A 21,405-nucleotide genomic window follows, 5' to 3' on the forward strand; every position below is an offset into this window, starting at 1 on the left:
CCATGCTGATGATCGGTAACTTGATCGAACATGGACTGTATGAATCCACTCCTTCGGGTACCTCTTACACAAAATTCCGGAAAAGTGCAGTATAAGACCTCCCCTCATATCCTTTTGATTTTTGTTGTAACAACTTGTATTCGCTGCCCCCATTACGATGGTGCAAGTTTTTTCAGGGGCAAGTCCATACGTCCTGAGAAAATGGCCTGAAAGGTGTAAAAACCCACCATGTGTTCTGGATGGAGCGCGCGGTAACTCTCAAACGGGTAAACCGATTCGATCCAAAATTTGGCAATCGTAAGATTTTGTCCAAAGTACAGGTTAGGATCTCCTCTTGAATCGTTTTGATTTTTCTAGCAACTTTACGATGGTACAACTTTTTTATACCCTCAAAATGTGCCTCATCGAAATAATAGTTTTAGACCCCAAGTATGTTTGGACGAAATCCGTTTCAGACAATTTGGAGTTGATTTAGCAATGTCCGTCCGTCTGGCTGAATGGACCGCACGATAACTCTCGAATGGATTAACCGATTCGGTCCAAAATTTGGCTTTCGTAATATTTGCCCAAACTTAGTTTAAGTTCGAAGATTGGCTATATCGGTCTACTCCTTCCGGTACCTCCCCCACAAAAGTTCGAAAATGTTCGGAAAATGTGTGCGCACGATAACTCTTGAAGGAAGTAACCGATTTGATCCATACTTTGCACATCGTGAAATGTCTACTAAACTTAGATGAGGTTCCAAAATGGACTCAATCGATCCACTCCTTCGGGTACCTCCCACACAAAATGTCGGATAAGTTCAGATTAGGGCCTGCTCTCGAATCGCTTTGATTTTGTTGCAACAACTTGTATTCATTGCCACTCATACGACGGTACACGTTTCATCAGGGGCAAGTCCATACTTCCTGAAAGATGCGAAAAGCCCCTATGACACCGTGTGTAGTGGTTGGAGCGCAAGATAACTCTCGAACGGATCTGCCGATTCGGTCCAAAATTTGGCCTTCATAATATTTTGTCCAAACATAGTTTAAATTCGCAGATAAGACATATCGGTCCCCTCCTTCAGGTACCTCCCCCACAAAAGTTCAAAAATGTTCGGAAAAATTGTGCGCACTATAACTCTTGAAGGGAGTGACCGATGTAATTCATACTTTGCACATCCTAATATATCTACCAGATATAGAACAGGTTCGAATATGGACTATATTTGTCTACTATTTCTGGTACCTCTCACACAATATTTCGGATAAGTTCACTTTAAGACCTGCTCTCGAATCACTTTGATTTTTGTTGATGCGATTTGCATTCGCTACCTCCATTACGACGGTAAAAGTTTTTTCAGGGGCCAGTCCATATTTCTTAGGAAAACAGCCCGAAAGGTGTAAAAAATTCCTATGTCACCATATGTGGCTGTCGGAGAGCACGATAGCTCTCGAACTGTTCAACCGATTTGGCCCAACATTTGGTCTTCGTCATATTATATCCAAACTTACTTTCATGGGGCAATACCGGTCCACAATTTCCGGTACTTCTCCCCAATATTTAAAAAAATGTCACTAAAATGCTATGACGATATCACTTGAATGGGGCAACCTATTTGGTCCAAACTTTGGATCTCCTAATATTTTGTCAAAATTTAGTTTAAATTCTAAAATGGCCCGGTCCTCCCTAAGGGTACCTCCCCCACAAAGGTTCAACATTTGTGTCTTAGTGCAGTTAATTCCTAGTCCACATTTTTTTCGGTAAGTTCAAATGTCCAAAAGGGCCACAAAATTCTGAAGAGACCTTTAATACATTCGATCTGTCCGTAGGTGAAAGTTTCACTTCACACTGGCTGAGGGTATATATCTGTCGGCAAAGCCGATTGACACTTTTTTACTTGTTAAAAATATCTTTAACAGATCGTGAATAATAATTCAGTGACAAGTCTATAATTCTTGAGAAAATGACCCGAAAACCCCTACGGCCAACAAGTTTTAATGTCAAGCGCAATATCTGATAAACGGAGCAACCGATTTGGTCCAAACTTTGGATCTCGAAATATTTTGTCCAAACTTAGTTTAGTACCGGTCCACACTAGCGTGAATTTCATTAAAAAATTTCATGAAATTAGGTGTTCTTAATTCGAATTCCCCACTACAGCAATTTTATGATTTTACTCTACCATAGAGGTCGATCTAGAGACGCATAATTTCATGCAATTTTTTCTATGAAATCAATCTAGTGTGGACCGGGACTTAGCTTCGTTCCAGAACTAAAAAGTTTTTACACATTTAACACATTTTGTGAATTTTTTCACGAAATGCGTTCCCGTACGCCAAAAAAGTAGCAAAATGTTCACTTCTCTTTGAGCAAAAATGGCGCTGAATAGCTTTCTCTTTAGAAACTTTTTACACGGCAAATTTGAGCAAGCAAAAATGTGCAACATGTTTGCCGGCGTCTGATTGGCTGACACGCCGACTTTGACATTTGTTCCAGCTTTTTTGACGTATCCATGATACAATAAGAAGGTAGCATTATCAGCCCAGCTGATGGTAACATAATGTGTCAATTGCATTGAATTTATGTCAAATTTTGACATCTTATGTTACCAAAAACGGCAGTTGCTGCTACCTTCTTATTAGCTGTGTTCCTTTACTTACCTGAGGTTGCCATTTTTACCATTTGTTACCATTTTTAACCTGCAAAGCGTTCCTTAATCCCGAAAAGTGGCAAAACTGGCAGCAATTTTTAAGAGAGTGAGAGGGGAGAGACAGCGAAAATGGCTTTCTCTTCTACCACAGGCTACCAGAAAAATTTCTGCAGGTAAAAAATGGCAGAACTGATTTTTCGACTTTGTTTGACGATTATTTCACAATGAAAACGAAAATGGACGAAAAACTGAAGAAAAAGTCGAACGCTGACAAAACTAAATTAAAAACTCTGAAATAAAAGACGAAAATTGATTTTTTTATGTTTCTTCTTGACATTGCTGCCAGATGTACCGTTTTTCCGTTCCTTTACTTTTCTGGTAATAATGTTCATGAGAGAGCAATTTTGACACTTTTCTCTTTTACCACTCTTACCAATAAAAAGTAAAGGAACAAAGCTATTGTATTATGGACGTATCTGTTGCCGTACATTTTGGAAAAAAAATACTGGAACGGAGCTTTTATGTTCAAAAGTGGGCCCTATCGGTTCATTCCTTAGGGTCAATATGTTTGTTTAAGTACGGTTAAGGGTCTGTGCGAGAATTCTTTGGACATTTTTACCAAATGTAGCCATGTTTACAGCGATATGATGTTTTTCGTGATCAAGTCCATGTTTCCTGATATAATGGCCACTCCTAGCGAGAGGAATGACTCCCAAAATAAGACACACCCATTCCTTTAGGTACCTCCCCGCCACCCATTCCTTTAGGTACCTCCCCCGCAAAACTTTGAGATTTTTATCCTAATCCATATCTTTGTAGGCAAGTTCATACGCCCAAAATTCTTCAGACCCCCTAATTGCATACGTTTTTTGAGAACTGATACTATCTTCGTATTTGAGTTGATTAAATTCCATTGAAGTATTTTCCTTTTAAATCAGGCAAATATTTGATCCAAAGTTTGTGTTGTATGTTTGTCCAAACAAATGTAAATTTAATATTTTCTCAAATATTTTTGTTTTCCCAATATCAGATGATTCCGCTTGGTCAGATTGTGGCAAATAAATATTTGGCATTTTAGTCAAATATTAGCCGAATGTAACCTTACCTTTAGACTTTAAATCAAACAAAAACTTCTCATTTGTTTTGGCATTTCTAATCTGACGAGATAATGGGAATTGCTGAATTCCGACTTCTTAAGGTTTCAATAACATGTAATTGATAATTATGCCAATAAGATTGTATGTTTATAACCACAATCACAAGATGTCATTACAAAGTATAAAATAATTCATTATTACCCAGCAAACCAATCGTACCGACATCGTAACGAAATCGAAACAAAATTCGGACGCTACGTCCGATGTCGGATCCGAAATCGTAACGATATATTAACGAAAGTTGTATGAAGTGGTTAACATAATTTCGGAATGAAAGGTCGGATCGAAATCGGATCGATTTCGTTCCGATTTCCGAACGAAATCTGAGGAAAATCCTTGAGAAATTACGAAAGGAAACTTATTTCCGACATTCGCTCCGATATCGGAACGAAATCGGTACAAAATCTAAACTATTTCCCCTCCGAAAAATCGTTTAGAAATCGGAACGAAATCTGAACGATTTTGCTTCCGAAGTTGTTCAGACGTGTCGGACATCCGACTTATGGTTTGCTGGGTGTCTGTATGTAATTTTAGAATTTCCGACTTTAAACAATTACTTAACGACACATTTAGTTTAAAAGCAGAATACAAATAAGATTAAATGGGATTAGAATTTAATGTATTTTTTTATATTTCTTTCTCTCTCTCTCGCTCTATCTACATTTGACATCACTCATACTCATATGGTTTTGTGTATTAATCATCAAAAAATGTTGTTTGGTTTGTTGGTGTTACAGCAGCAGCAACAGCAGTTCATTCATTCATTATCGCTGTCATAATCTAAAAAGTTCATATTTGTCGTCACTTTGTAATCTCTACATCGTCATTATTTTCCAAGCGCATGAAAGAACATTTGCCTCGGAAAATTATCACATCTGTTTTACAATACCGAGGCGATGAGGTGATACCCAGACAGAGAGAGACAGACAATCATTCAGTCATTAAAGATAGAGAAATAGTTGGGACAGACAAACCAAATACAGATACTAAAACGACTAAAATCTAACAAATAAACCGCATACCAAAAGAATGCAGCAAAACAAATGTATGGTTTCCACCGAGAGAGGTGTTGGGCAGGTAGGTAGAGGTACCGACACTAAACTACAGCAACTACAAATGCAACTAAACGACGAAATTCCACTACGTATTTAATGTCACAAACATAAAGTCTGCTTTAAATGAAGTTTTTTTTACTTCAATTTAAAGCTGAACTTTTTCTCGTTGCTTATTTTTTCTTTCTAATTATTTATTCATGGTTTAAGTTGGGATGCTGGCTGGCTTTTGACTGTGTAGAGGCTTTTTGAGGCAGAATGAGAGAATTTAATGACAATGATTTTTTTCTATACACTTTTCTATTGTTCCATCCATAGATGAATGGGAGGAGGAGGTATAGCAGCCAACGAACGACAAAACAGAAAATATAGAGAACTAGCATTGCCATTACACTTTGTAAGCCATTATGTTTTTGTTCGATAATAATAATGGAGAAAGACTTATTCCGCCATAGAAAAATGCATTGTTAAAATCGTTTTCGTTTTCGTCTGCAGTTTTTTTGCAATTATTAAAAATCCACAAAGCAGACATTGAAGGTATGAGGAGGAAATGTTCTTGAATTATTAGAAAGAAAGGGAGTTTGAACTTTAAAATAAAAGTTTATGCAGCGAGTTGTATAACCCCGTGGTTTTATAAAACAACCCGTTCGGACCCGGCTATAAAAAGTGTCGAAAGTATATATCATTGAGATGCTATGGATCAGGGTGCATTCATTGAGAGAAGTCTCCTCTTCAAAAATTATATGGCTAAAAAATTAACTACAAAACCTTACTTCGGTAATGATTTCAAAATAATCGTTGAACAGGCCTTAAACTGCACATTGGCGAACATTTTATACACTTGTGAGGCAGTTACTCAAAGATGTTTTCGAGTATAGATTTCCTGGAACTTGGTGTACGTTTTTAGAATGTAAAGTATGTTTTGAAAGTAAGTAACCCAGCTAACAATTTTTCCGAAGTCTCTGATTTTTTCTGACATTTTCTGAATATTTTTTGAATTTTGCCGATTTCCCTAATTTTTTTCTAGAAAGATTCTCTGCACATTTTTAGAAGAACATCGAAGCACCCTTTCTTTGAGAAAGGGTCTATCGAAGCACCCTTTCTTTGAGAAAGGGTCTATCGAAGCACCCTTTCTTTGAGAAAGGGTCTATCGAAGCACCCTTTCTTTGAGAAAGGGTCTATCGAAGCACCCTTTCTTTGAGAAAGGGTCTATCGAAGCACCCTTTCTTTGAGAAAGGGTCTATCGAAGCACCCTTTCTTTGAGAAAGGGTCTATCGAAGCACCCTTTCTTTGAGAAAGGGTCTATCGAAGCACCCTTTCTTTGAGAAAGGGTCTATCGAAGCACCCTTTCTTTGAGAAAGGGTCTATCGAAGCACCCTTTCTTTGAGAAAGGGTCTATCGAAGCACCCTTTCTTTGAGAAAGGGTCTATCGAAGCACCCTTTCTTTGAGAAAGGGTCTATCGAAGCACCCTTTCTTTGAGAAAGGGTCTATCGAAGCACCCTTTCTTTGAGAAAGGGTCTATCGAAGCACCCTTTCTTTGAGAAAGGGTCTATCGAAGCACCCTTTCTTTGAGAAAGCGTCTATCGAAGCACCCTTTATTTGAGAAAGGGTCTATCGAAGCACCCTTTATTTGAGAAAGGGTCTATCGAAGCACCCTTTCTTTGAGAAAGGGTCTATCGAAGCACCCTTTCTTTGAGAAAGGGTCTATCGAAGCAACCTTTCTTTGAGAAAGGGTCTATCGAAGCACCCTTTGTTTGAGGAAGGGTCTATCGAAGCACCCTTTGTTTGAGAAAGGGTCTATCGAAGCACCCTTTCTTTGAGAAAGTTTTATCGAAGCACCCATTCTTGGAGAAAGGGCCTATTGAAGCACCCTCTCTTTAAGGAAGGGTCTATCGAAGCACCATTTATTTCAGAACGGGTCTATCGAAGCACCCTTTCTGAAAGAAAGGGTCTATCGAAGCACCCTTTCTGAAAGAAGGGGTCTATCGAAGCACCCTTTCTGAAAGAAAGAGTCTATCGAAGCACCCTTTCTGAAAGGAAGGGTCTATCGAAGCACCCTTTCTTTGAGAAAGGGTCTATCGAAGCACCCTTTCTTTGAGAAAGGGTCTATCGAAGCACCCTTTCTTTGAGAAAGGGTCTATCGAAGCACCCTTTCTTTGAGAAAGGGTCTATCGAAGCACCCTTTCTTTGAGAAAGGGTCTATCGAAGCACCCTTTCTTTGAGAAAGGGTCTATCGAAGCACCCTTTCTTTGAGAAAGGGTCCATCGAAGCACCCTTTCTTTGAGAAAGGGTCTATTGAAGCACCCTTTCTTTGAGAAAGGGTCTATCGAAGCACCCTTTTTTGAGAAAGGGTCTACCGAAGCACCCTTTCTTTGAGAAAGGGTCTATCGAAGTACTCTTTCTTTGAGAAAGGGTCTACCGAAGCAACCACTTAGTAATGAGTAAAATGGGTGGTTTTGCCTTGGAAAACAATCCATTATTTGTCAGCCTACTGGTAAGGTAATATCGATAGATTATTTGCATTACTTTGAAATGGGTTATTCGGCTCATGTGGCTTCCAAGTTTTTGCTTCGTATCCGTCGACAACTTTTTTCGTTACTAATTGCTCTTAGTGGTTCTATTTCTTTATCGAATTTTAATTTTAAAAATTTCTCAATAATATGATAAAAGTAAATATAGTTTTTATGCTCGCAAAAATAGTTTCTTTTGTTAATATTTTCATATTTCCAAATTCCTAATTGGCATTCCAACACAATCTACAACTACGCAGTATCACACAGGACAGTATCACAAAAGTTCAATGCTGGAGGTAAGCTGCCGTCAAGCCAATACGACAATGTCGACATACAGAAACAAAAACTCCAAGGTTGTTATTGTTAACATTCCAAGCTACACATTTTTTTCTTAATCTTTCTTCTCGTATTACAAAGAAACTGCTGGCATAAGAAAAAAAAATTTACAACAAAAAATTTACTTATATCAGCAATAATTTCTCTAAAATAAATTCTTAAGAATCCCAATAAGCATTGTATTTCCTTTATAAAGTGTGATATACAACGAACACAGTCACGCACATCTGGGAAATAAATGATACTCAAAACAGTAAATTACTCGCATTACAATAACTTAATAATAACACAATAACAAACAATAGGTCCAACTACAAAACACTTGTGATATGTTTTGGATGCTTCTGATTATAGAAAAATTGCAAATGGGGGAAATCCCAAATTATTGTAACAAACAGCAAACTTATTTCAAATCAAAAACGCTAAAAAAATGCGATATTTTGCAGTTTTATCTATGGCAATCCGCCAAAAATATATATGTATTTGGAGGCTAAATGTACTAAAGAAACAAATAAGAAAGATCCAAACCACGCGCAGTTGGGAATAAAAATAAATAAAATAAGACAATAACAAAAAATAGTCCAATAATAAAAAACACTTGTTGTTGGTGCTTTCGATTGCAGTAAAGTAAAACTGCAAATGGGTGACCATCCCAATTTGTCATAACATGGAGAAAAACTACTTGAAATCAAAAAAAAAAAATGATCAAGATGCAAAAAAATTTGCGTCTTATCGGTGGCAAATCCGCTAAAAAAACCTTTATAAATAATATACTAAAGAAGCATTTAAGAAAGAATCCAGTCACGCACATCTGGGATTTAAACGATTCTCAGAACAAGCTGCAACAGCTACTTGTGTTACAATAGCTTAATCACAACACAATAACAAACAATAGCCGAACTAATAAAAACACTTGTGATATGTTTTTGGTGCTTTTGATTGCAGCAAAACTGCAAATGGGGGAAATCTCAAGTTAACATAATTAACTGAAAAATATTTCAAATCAAAGTGCTGAGCAAAGTGCAACATATTTTGCAGTCTTATCTCTGGCAATTCCGCCAAACAATATTTTGATGGAGAATGCATGTACATATTAAAGAATCAGTGGGTTTTGCCGACAGTTACCAAGTAATAAATTTGAGAACCACATTAGTCGAATAACCCATTATAAAGCAATATAAACACGCTGCATTCTGCATTACCAACAGTCCGAAAAATAAAGGGGTTTTTTACAAGGCAATATCACTAATTCTATTCATTACTAAGTAGTAAGTAACTGTGCAACAGAGTGTGTACACGACTATAAAATACGAAGAGCTTTTGATATTGATGTAAATTTAAAGATTTTTGTGGGCAAACACATACTTCCTGAGGTATTGGTCCCAAGGCTCCAAAAAAATCGGAAATTAACTAAAATGTTTATCATATATTAAACAAAATAGGAAATTTCTACCCAAAACCATAAACAAACTGAATAAATACTGGATAAAATAGTTAAAAAGGTGGAAACTATCGAAGAAACACCAAGGCTCCGCGTCCAGAACTGCGCGGACACAGTAACTAAAGATGTGAGTGTGTCACGATCGTGAGACTAACCAACAACAACTAAAGTGTTTAAAATCGATAACACGCACGCGGGATCAGACCAGTAGTGCGATTCCATAACTTAATTTTGAGTTACCGACAAATATCGGCCAAATGGAAATGCTTCTTCTTCTTTTATTTGCCCATCCGTTGTTCGGATATAAGCGATCATACATTAAATAGTTTTACAATAAAAGAATTACATTTCAATTTACATTTACATTTTTTTTATTTATGTATATTGTCGGCAGTTCTCTATTTTTGGCCGCCCTGAACAAGTTCCTTTCATCGTCGTAGCCAGTCCAGTCTTGAATATTCTTTAACCAGGATAGTTCTCTTCTTCCTCTGCTGGGTCTTCCTTCAATTTTCCCTTTAAGAATCTTTTGGATGAGTTGGTATTTGTCATTTCTCATTATGTGTCCAAAATAAGAGATTTTTCGATTTTTTATTGTTTTAATCAATAGTCGATCCACATTCATTCTTCTTAAGACGTCATTGTTCGTTATTCGAGCGGTCCAGGGTATTTTTAAAATTCTTCCACAATACAAATGCCTCTAGCTTTTTTCATCTTTGGCTTTAATTGTCCATGTCTCTGCTACATATAGTAGTACGGACCATACGTAACATTTTACAAATCTGATTTTGGTTTGAATTCCGATATCATGGCTTGTTAGTAGCTTATTATATTTATAAAACACTCCTCTGGCTATCTCTATTCGACATCGAATTTCATGTGATACGTCCCATTTGTCATTTATCAAGACCCCCAAATATTTGAACGTAGTTACTCTTTCAATTTCTGTATTGTGAATTGTCAGCGATGTGTTATTATAGATGTTCTTGTATAGATGTAAGTTTGTCTAATGCTTTTTGTAGGCCATTTATACTGCTTGCTAGGATTGTCGTATCGTCTGCATATCGTATGTTATTTATTAGAACCATATTTGTTCGTATTCCCATTTTCTCACTTTGGAAGGCCTCTGCAAATATTTTTTGGGAGTAAATATTAAATAAAAGTGGCGATAATATACATCCCTGTCTGACGCCCTTCTATATGCTGATTTCGTCGTTGAGTTCGCCGTTAACATCAATACATGCAGTCTGGTTCCAATACAAATTTTTTATACATTGAATTTCTTTTCCATCTATACCGATTGATACACGTATATCAAAAAATGCTTATATTTTTTAATTAACGATATGTCCCAATTTACATTAAACGAGTTTACTTGCGGCAATTGTCATTTTGTGGATGAGAGGTGGTTTTGAGAGGCAAAGGGTTACCATATACCTCACCTCTCTCTCCATCAAACTGACAATTGCCGCATGTAAACTCGCCTAATGTAAATTGGGACTATTATTCGACGAATAAAAAGTAGCAACAGTGTTGTCAACTTTTATTTTAACTTTTCAATCTTATGGCCTGTTTATATTATAGCTTTTTGCCGGGTTAAACTTCTTTATGACGACTTGTTTGAAGTGTATGCAATGGAATTGGCATTTGAAACCAGTGGGTTTTGTTAAACCCGGTTATATGTAAACGGCGTTTTAAATTTGCCTTTTAATGTTACCGATTGCTTGCCGATCTATGGTTCTCTCTTGTAACGTAAGACCTCTCTCTCTATCTGAAGACTCCTCACAACATGCCATATGGTAATTAGTATGAATCTCACGGTAACACTCGAGAAAGTATTGCAACGAGAGCATTCAATATGTTGCTGTACTGGAAGAATCTCTATCTCCTAATGTAGATAGCCCACTAATGACATCAGGAGGAAACCTGTTGTTTTCCAGGGCTGCATTCTGAAAGAATCGAATATTTTTCCATCGCGTTGCACTTATATTCGGGGACCACACTGGCGCCGCATTGCTTACCACAGGGACTTTAGGACACTGTTCCTACATCTCATCTTGTCACAGATAGCCGTGGCATGAGCAGGCGACATGAACATGCTGTCGAATGTGCCCCTAGAATCATGGGGTAGTTAATGACCGAAATTCTCTCATCATCGACCATAATATTCAACTCAGTGCTCACCTCTGCACTCCATGTGGCGAACAGAATAGCCGTAGATTTAGTGGCGGATATTTGTATATTCCTGCCATGGAAAAAGGAGGTATGATCGGTCAAACAGGAGTTCAGCTATTCACTAATGACACCAGAGAAGGTACCTGACACCATGATCGTTACGATCTCAACGCAGGAGGGGGTGGAATACAATATATGTAGAGGTTAAATAGTTTCAGGGATATCACCTCACCCTAGGAAACTCTCTGTTTCACTCAACGGGGCTTGGGCTTCTTGTTCCTGAATCCCACGAACGACTTACGTCTAACCAAATAATTGATTATCCAACAATTTAAACTTGGCCGAAGGGTTGTCTGGAGCATAAACGGAATAAGTGGTTAAATCGTCCTCGAACAGTGGGAAGAAAGCCCCGATGGGGAGTGGACCAGTTTTAGACAAGTCGCTTTCCATCCATGTCGCGCCCAAAGTCTGGAAAATGGCAGGCAAGGACCCCAGCAAAGGTGAATCGTACAGCAGACATATCTCGCTTTTGTCGCCAGTGGCAAAGTGTCTTGTTGATTTACTCCTCTCCAAGATTACAAATAGCATCCAGTTGTCTATCATCAGCACGGGTTCCGTAAGCAGCACAGCACGACAACAGTGCTGCTCGCCATCTCCACAAATATTATTCAAGGGTTTATTTGTAGAACATTCTTCCGATAAAACACGTTTTTTGCTATGGCATGGGACGTGGGCGGGATGTGTCTAGAAATTTTACATGTTTCTCGTATGGTCATAAACCGGAATATCATCAATTATCACGTTCCCAACAATCACGAAATCCTTAAATTAATCAGCCTCAGCAACTCTCATTAGTTATCGTTGTTCCCGAATTCCATCACATCGTCTATAACACGTTCTCGGTCATCGTTAAATCGTCGTTCACTATTATCAACACACTTAGAACTTCAATCATGAGAAACCCTATTCTTTTAATTCGTAAGGTTTTATGGGTCTTAATGGAGACCATGAACTTACCCCAGCCGACGAGAAAACCACGTTACAAATGGCGCCCGAGCAGGGACCCGATTCGAAATCAAACCACTGAAAACCCGAAACCGAAATCGAGTCAGAAATGTAATAAGGAACTGAAATCTAAGGAGATCGTAAGAATGTAAATGTTCACCAATGGAATCAAAAATTTACTGAAGAGGAAATCCGTTTCAGAATTTCTGGAAAGGCTATGGGAGTCGGCCATTTTCATATCGACCATTTTCGATGGTAAGGCTCTCAATTAGTACATAATTAAGAAAAATGACGTGTCTCGTGGCGCTAGTTTTATAGGGAAACCGAGAAGTAATTTTTAACGAAGCGATACTTGCAATAAGCTAAACATTCATTCTAAAAATGCCGACTGTACGGTCGAGACAACGCAACGCAAGACATACAGTCCAACTTCTCTATAACGTATCGCGTGGGTACCGATTACATACTTTGTTATAGAAAAAAAGCAACATCGGTATAGACAAATATTCGTAACGGGGAAGTTCGTTGTAGAGAAGTTCGACTGTACTTCAATTAATAGCAATAGCCAGACAACACCCGAACCTCGGTACCATGGGTATTCATTATGTCCGCCGAAAAGATTTCAATGGTCTAAATAAATTAATAACTCTAACAGATGAGTTTGTGCAGCTGAAGAAGGAGGAAACCCTCAATGAAAGACCACACACATCTCACATGGTTTCCCAACGGCCCGAAATTTTAACCGAACAACCCACTGCTTCCGTTATAAGAAGGGACGATAACATCACGTTACAGGAAGGCGGAAATATACTATGGAAACTTCTTTTGCCACTTACGAAAATGTTATTTCTTATTGAAGTAGGTGATGTAATCGTTGTATATTTAGGCTCACCATTTCTGTTATTGTCATAGTTTGAGGTTATTTAGTTATCGACTGAATCTCTTTTCTCTGGGCATAGTGAAGTAAAACACAAAAGTCTTTTAAACTTCAATCGGAATAACTTTTGTCGAAAAAAATATTTTTCTCAGACGCACAATTTAGGTCCGTCTGTCCCACTTCAATGACTATTAGGAACTCATGCCTTTATTATAGGGCCTAAATTGTTTAAAACTTTGCTTTGTTTCTAAGCATTATTCTTCGGTAACTGGATAATTGCGCTAGTCTTTGTTGAGCATCTTTGACATTAAGGTGATAGAGACTTCTATATTACTTAAAACTTAGTACAGCTGCTAGGCATTCCTGTTCGGCAATTGAATAACTGCCTTGGGCTTCTACGACATAAAAACGATATGAAGATCTGAATAATGGCATTGGACTTTGTTGAACTTTATCGACATAAAGGCGATAGGAACCTCTTCACACTCAGCATTCTTTCGTACCAGCAAAACTTAGTACAGCTGCTAGGCATTCCTGTTCGGCAATTGAATAACTGCCTTGGGCTTCTACGACATAAAAACGATATGAAGATCTGAATAATGGCATTGGACTTTGTTGAACTTTATCGACATAAAGGCGATAGGAACCTCTTCACACTCAGCATTCTTTCGTACCAGCAAAATTATTAGTAGTCAGAATTGATTCAAGAACTCTGACCTCGTGGAAATGTTTGCCCTCTATATGGTAAGCTATCAAAAATCTAAAAAATATTTTTCTAAGACTCACAATGTATTACAAAATTCTTAACATTGAACTTTTGTTTTCTTTTTTATTTCCGTTGCTAAAATATCGACGTTAAATCATACGTCCCCAATAAATTAGTTTTTACTACATTTTTATCAAAACAAAGAGGAAAACTTCCGTTCATGTTCTCGTTTGAGTGTGCGGTTTCCAGATGTCAATGTAGCAGATACATTGAAAATCTTATCGTGGTTTTTGTGGTTAGCAATTGAAAGTCCCCTCAAGTTGCCGCTATATTAAAAATAATAATAATTCACAAATACGCAATTTTAAATTCATTCATTTCAAGTGGCCACAAGTTATGGAGTTCACCACAATGATGATTTGTTTTGCATATGTATATAAATATACATACATACGCAGATATAAAAGCTCATATGTTCTCCTAATAAGTAAAGTCTCATCGCACTTAGAAAAATAACACCTTTGAACAGTTTGCAAAATGACTGCATTAACTGTTTTGCACTTTGTTTTGGTTATTCTATAAAAAGTATATTTTATTTTTGCAATGGATGATAGATAAGTCACCATTTTCGTCGTTTAGATTGTCAGTCAGAAAATCAGTTTATTTAAAAGTTATAGAGTCCATATGGGGATTATTCATTCATTCACTCGCTTTAATTCAAAAACAATTATTTTCTGTAGTTTTTTTTTTTCTTTCTAATTGTTATTACAATTAATTCATTTTGATCACGTTTAAAGCGAGTGTGGGTGTTTCGTGACATTTTTTTATTTTTGTTTGATTTTGAAGAATTTTTTACATTGTGTTTTTACCATACAAAGACGAAAGAAAACTTTTTTTTTCGTTTCGTTACAACAAAAAGCGCTACGCAAGCAAATAATGAAAACAAAACTGAAGAACGTTAAACAATTTCATTTTCTACATTAGCCTGACTAGCGGGGTTATCAGTACGTGATATTAACTGATTACAATGAGTAAACGGTGACGTTTATCACAAAGAAATTCCACTTGATTTTTTTTCATTGTATTGTATTAATTGCCTTAAAATCGGGTATGTATTTTAAAACGTTTATCTATTTCAGGGGAATTTTTGGAAACTTAATGCGTTTCGGTTTTCCATGTGGATATCATAAAAAAAAGAATATTGTAGACAGTAGAAATCTATTTTGGGGTTTAGAGTTGAGGAACCAAACACTTCACGGATGATTAAGCTAGCTCATTGGGGATTTTACATGATGGAGACATAGCTCGACCTTGGAAATGTTCATTATTCGAAAAATGCCTGTGTGAATACGCGTTGGACTTTTTTCTAATTTAATCTAGTAAAATCAGTAAAAATGGTTCAATCGCTTTATAATTTGTATACCCCAACCTTATAGCTAGAGTGGGTTTTGTACACTTCGATATGAGAAAAATTTCCCTCATTATTTTTGAGCAGTAAATCTCCCAGATATCAAAAAGGGAAGTTAGAATAATTATCAAGAACTATAAATATACCAATGTATAGATCTTGGGTATAGACGAAAGAAGTCAATGTGTAATTTGTTGAAAACCCTGAAAGTCTCCGAAGTCTTACCCATAGGCGGCCTAATAACTCTTGGGTTCCTTTAAACTTCACAATTATTGCCATATTATTTTACGCCAACTGCTAGAATAGGTTAGTATTAGGTTAGACTCTAGCTCCCAAGATATCGATTGTTCCAGGAAGTTGATCTACTGTGGCCTGTTCTATATATCGGTACAAGGAGCCATCAATAATTTTGAGATTTGGGCTATTATTTTTGGACTTTGTTGCATATATAGCCGTTTATGGGTTTGGCGTCCGTAAACTTGTTGCAACTTGTTTTACGATGTTAGACATTTCTCCGTTGTGTGGCGGTGATGTAGGAAGTCCAGACTGGAGCTGTAGGAGCAGAGTTGGGCTTTGTTTAGCTTATACGACATAAGAACAAAAAATGAACCTCTAAATTATTGTGTTGGGCTTTGTTGAGCTTCTTTGCCACAAAGACGAACCACTCAGCATTCTTCTGCACAAATATGCATGTGAAAAGTTTGGTGTGTGTAGGACAGGGGTTGAGTTCAACTGTGTCTTCATATACGAAACCATGTTCTCTACGGCGGTACAAGAAGCCACTAATTTAAGTCCGCCTGGTACATGAGTAACTTCAATGAGGCAAGCTCAGTAATCAAAGTAATATAGGGCCTAAATAGTTTAAAATTTAACATTGCTACTAACCATTCTTGTACGGAAATTGGCTAATTGCGTTAAGCTTTTACGACATAGAAACGATAGGAACCTCAGCAATAATTGCAGTAGGCTTTGTTGAGCTTCTATGACATAAAGGCGATAGGAACCTCTTCATCCTACGCTGTGCAAAACAGGTTTTGAGTTCAACTGGGTCAAAAAATCAAAAATTTAAGTCCGCCTGAAACATGAGCCACTTCACTGATGCATGGTCGGTGTTTAAAATGATGTAGGACCTATTTTTTAAACTTACGATAATTGGACAATTATGCTGGTCTTTATTGAGCTTCTTCGTCATAAGGGGGATAAGAACCTCTACATAATTCAATTGGGCTTTGTTGAGCTTCATTGGCATAAAGGCGGTAGGAAAGATGTTTAAAACTTAACATTCTTGTTCGGTAACTTGATAATTGCGTTAGATAGGAATCTCTGAATAATTGTGTTGGGCTTTTCTGTACTAATATGCACGTAAAATGGCTGTGAAAAGTTTTGAATGTGCAGCACAGGGGTTGAGTTCAACTGGGTCTTAATCTACGACACCATGTTTTGTATGGCGTAACAAGAAGCCATTAATTTAAGTCCGCTTGGGGCATGAGTCACTTCAATGAGGCATGGTCAGTGATTAAAGTTTTAAAGGGACTAAATTGTTTATATCTTAGCATTCCTACTAAGCAATCTTGTGCTGTAACTGGATAATTGCCTTGGGCTTTGTTGAGCTTCTACGACATAAAAGCGATTGGACCCTCTGAATGATTGCAGTAGGCTTTGTTGAGCTTCTTTGACATAAAGGCGATAGGAAAAGCAAACCTGGTTCTGAGTTCAAATGGGTCTTAATCTACTTCACCATGTTCTGTACTGCGGTACAAGGAGTCAAAAATTTAAGTCCGCCTGAAACATGAGCCACCTCAATGAGGCATGGTCAGTGATTAAAGTTTTAAAGGGACTAAATTGTTTATATCTTAGCATTCCTACTAAGCAATCTTGTGCTGTAACTGGATAATTGCCTTGGGCTTTGTTGAGCTTCTACGACATAAAAGCGATTGGACCCTCTGAATGATTGCAGTAGGCTTTGTTGAGCTTCTTTGACATAAAGGCGATAGGAAAAGCAAAACTGGTTCTGAGTTCAAATGGGTCTTCATCTACTACACCATGTTCTGTACTGCGGTACAAGAAGTCAAAAATTTAAGTCCGCTTGGGACATGAGTCACTTCAATGAGGCATGGTCAGTGATTAAAGTTTTAAAGGGACTAAATTAGCATTCCTACTAAGCAATCTTGTGCTGTAACTGGATAATTGCCTTGGGCTTTGTTGAGCTTCTACGACATAAATGCGATTGGACCCTCTGAATGATTGCAGTAGGCTTTGTTGAGCTTCTTTGACATAAAGGCGATAGGAAAAGCAAAACTGGTTCTGAGTTCAAATGGGTCTTCATCTACTACACCATGTTCTGTACTGCGGTACAAGAAGTCAAAAATTTAAGTCCGCCTGAAACATGAGCCACTTCAATGATGCATTTTCGGTGTTTAAAGTGATGTAGGACCTATTTGTTACACTTAAGATAATTGGACAATTGTGCTGGGCTTTATTGAGCTTCTTCGCCATAAGCGGGATAAGAACCTCTGAATAATTGCATTGGGCTTTGTTGAACTTCATTGGCATAAAGGCGATAGGAAATTTGTTTAAATCTTAGCATTCTTGTTTGATAACTGAATAATTGCGTTGAATAGGAAGCTCTGAATAATTGCGTTGGATAGGAATCTCTGAATAATTGACATAAAGTCGATAGGAACCTCTGAATAATTGCGTTAGGCTTTGTTGAGCTTCTTTGACATAAAGTCGATAGGAACCTCTTCATCCTCCGCATTCTTTTGTGCCAATATGTACGTAAAATGGCAGTGAAAAGTTTGGGCTGTGCAGAACAGGGGCTGAGTTCAACTGCGTCTTCGCCATCAACTTAAATCCACCTGGAACATGAGCAACTTTATTTTTTTTAAGTGATATAGTCCTTATTTTTTTAAACAACTATTAGCATTGCTACTAAGCACTCTTGTTCGGTAACTGTATAATTGCGCAGGGCTTTGTTGAGCTTCTTCGGCGTAAAGACGATAGGAACCTAAAAATTGTTTAAAACTTAGCATTGCTGTAAGGCATTCTTGATCGGTAACTGAATAATTGCGTTGGAAAGGAACCTCTGAATAGTTTTGCTGGGCTTTATTCAGCTTATTTGGGAGAAAGATTAATGTAGTGACCATATTTGAAACTTTGTCCAAGACCTACCTTTGGACAAAATTTCATAATTTTCTGAGTACAGCCACTACTTTCGTTTTATGCCAAAGTCCGTTTGGTCTCATCTGCTCATTCCTATTTATTCTTGCCTTGCAGTTCTTTTTAATGCTCGCCCAATCCAATGCCATTTGTATCCTCAATTTTCTGCAATTCATAGACTAATCATAATTTTTTTATTAACAAACAAATATAAACTCCATTTATACCTTAACATTTCAGTGTAAACTATGTGTTAGCACTAGGCAATCAGCTGTTTTTGTTACTGTGACAATTGATTTCATTTTGTTCTTCGTGTGTGAATTATTTAACGTTAACAATTACCGAGCAACGACAGTTTGACAGAAAGAAAACAGGTAGGTAAAGTAATGAAACAAACAAATCGATATACATTTATATACATAAATATTCATAATAAACAAAACAAATAGCGAGAAGAACAACCCAAATGTATACAACAACAAAAATAAATAAACATTAAACTGAAACCTGTTAAGAAATTTTAGCAGCATTCTCTTTAAACAACTACGACGTGTTGTTATTTTTGTGATTCTTTATGTTGTTGTTTCACAACGGCCATATGTGTGGTAAAATATATTTGACGATAATGAAAGTGGTAATAATGTGGTTTTATTTCTTCAGCTTAATAAATTCATTGCTATTACGGATTTGTATCTCACTGATGGAGAAATAGTGAGACTTTTTTATTCTAAAAATCTCATATACTTTGACATATCTTACTACAGTTACAGTTTATTATAGTAATGGAAGTTTTATTTGGTAAACATATTTATTTTGTTGTTGTTTTCTAGAAGAAGTATTTTTGTGGTTTCCGCATAAGTAAACTGGGTTAATACACATTGTTGTTTTGCTTGAAGAAGTAAAAGCAAAGATAAACAAAAAGTTAACAGGTAGTTAGTAGCTACTCTGTCATTCATTTTGCCAACCAAGCATGTCTTGCTTTGCAATATTAAAAAATTGTTCGTTCGGCACGCTTTTCTGGTTGTAGTTGTTCCACTTATTTACACTCATATTTAAACAAAATGCTTATTTTTTTCTATTAAAACTTACCTTGATTTGTTAATTAGAAATTATTGCTTGTTGTTTCTATCGTTGTTGTTTGATTTTATATCCTCTCTTGAGAGACTCTCTTCATAAGGTTTATTTGTTAGGTAAACAAGTTTTTATTACACAAATGATCTATTATTGATTAACAGTAAAAAAACAAATTTATTAAATTATAAAATACACTTTCTATAAATAAATATTTATCAATAAATATTTTTTTCCTTATTTATTCAACATCTTTATTTTCATTGATGATTACAGCATCCTAACAAAATTCGATGGCTGTCATCTTTTGATGTTTCTTCTTCGTTTTTTTACACACACACTATTCTAACTCACACAACTGTAACTTTTATGAAAGATACACAGAAGCACTACAAAAATTAATATCATAAATTGACACGAATATAAACATAGACGCAAAATTTTACAATCATCATCCATACCACAGCTATTTTTGTTTTGTTCAAAAAAAAATATCGACTCGAATTTGGCAAAGGCGCAAATATTCCTATTTTAACCAAAACAAGTTCGTTCGTTACACTCGTTCACCGCACACACCAAAAACGAACTAATGACAGCGCTATAGGTAATTTTAATTGGAGATGGTGAAATTTCACTCGATTTTCTTTTATTACTTTTATTCACGAAAACTATGTGACATATCACTTTTTATTAACAAAAGAAGAAATAGTAATAAATAAAGGCAACAAACAAGGTTTCTAATTAATAACTGCGCTACTTTCGTCGTAGCACGAATGAACGCACACACAAACACGAACTTATAGCACACCCGTATAATTGTTTGTTAACGTTTGCATTTAACATCATCTTTGCACCACAATTCATTTTGACACTTCCATGCACTTTGGAATTTGTTATTTTGTTTAAAATACATATATTTTTTAAATGCAATTTTCTATTCGTTTTCATATAAAATGTATTCCAATAAATGTTTTAATCAAAAAATTCTAAAATTCCTTTCAACCCACCGACATCAAGCAACTCAAAACGCACTCACGACGTTCACGCCAAAATAGTCTCAATGAACTGAATTCAATTTATTTTGTTTTCAAAATTCGTTCTCGTTGTTCTTTCATGTTCCCTCTTTCTTTAAATGGAGATGCCATACAAAAGTATAATCAGTATAGTAGCCATATCAATTCAAATGGCATCATGTTGCCGTATTGTGATATAAATTTCCGTTACAGTAACCAGTTGGTTTGTTTTATAAATATTTTGTAAATATGTGATATGTACAAATTTCAAAAATAGCATGGTATAAGTAAAGAGGTAGATTTAAATGAAAAAAATCTATAGAACCCTTGTTTTTCTTGAATTCCTAAAACTTCAAAATAAAAGCAACAAGTGGGTTTGTATACAATGCATTTTTTGAGAATTTTATAAAAAACGCGGAAAATGAATGAAGAGTTAAGTTTTCTCCACATAATCGTGTTGTGAATATGATAAACTGATTGTTTCAATGCAAATCTCACCAATTTCTTCCATACAAATGGTCTAAAAACAGTTTAAAAAAAATCATTGAATTCGATTGTTTTTAAAATTGTTTGGCATATTATTCAAACACCACACACACATACACAGTTTGTTTATATTGTTTTGAAGTTTTAGGCATACTCGAATGAAAAAAATTAAATTGACATAAAGCTTTGACTAACCTTTCTTATTAAACCATGTATTTTATAATATTTAAGCTAAGACACTAATGTAACAATATAAAAAATAATGAAATCGTTATCATTAATTAACTCTTAGAAATCGCAGTTTTAATGAAAGAAAGTGAAGTGTTACTGTGATTCACTGTATTTATTAAAGTTTTAGCATAATTTTTGAAAA

At 36.2% G+C, this 21,405-nt stretch overlaps 1 protein-coding gene across 23 annotated transcripts in view; it reads right to left on the reverse strand.

Moving 5' to 3' along the window:
• The window catches only part of drpr (multiple EGF like domains draper), a 103,974-nt gene extending 83,311 nt beyond the window's left edge, over positions 1-20,663 (reverse strand). For 3 of the 23 annotated variants that reach the window (XM_073984974.1, XM_073984969.1, XM_073984962.1), the window contains exons 1-2: positions 19,888-20,600; positions 19,552-19,680 (exon numbers count right to left, since the gene is read on the reverse strand). The gene's annotated coding sequence lies outside the window, so the exon portion shown is untranslated. Of the gene's footprint in view, positions 1-18,474; positions 18,628-19,551; positions 19,735-19,887 lie in introns of those variants that run through there. The other 20 variants (XM_073984972.1, XM_073984964.1, XM_073984984.1 and 17 more) reach the window with 16 other exon arrangements.
• Positions 20,664-21,405: the final 742 nt, after the last annotated feature.

Source organism: Musca autumnalis, unplaced genomic scaffold (genome assembly GCF_047663935.1).
Source record: "Musca autumnalis isolate F117 unplaced genomic scaffold, ASM4766393v1 scaffold_4, whole genome shotgun sequence".
Classification (NCBI taxonomy): Eukaryota; Metazoa; Arthropoda; class Insecta; order Diptera; family Muscidae; genus Musca; species Musca autumnalis.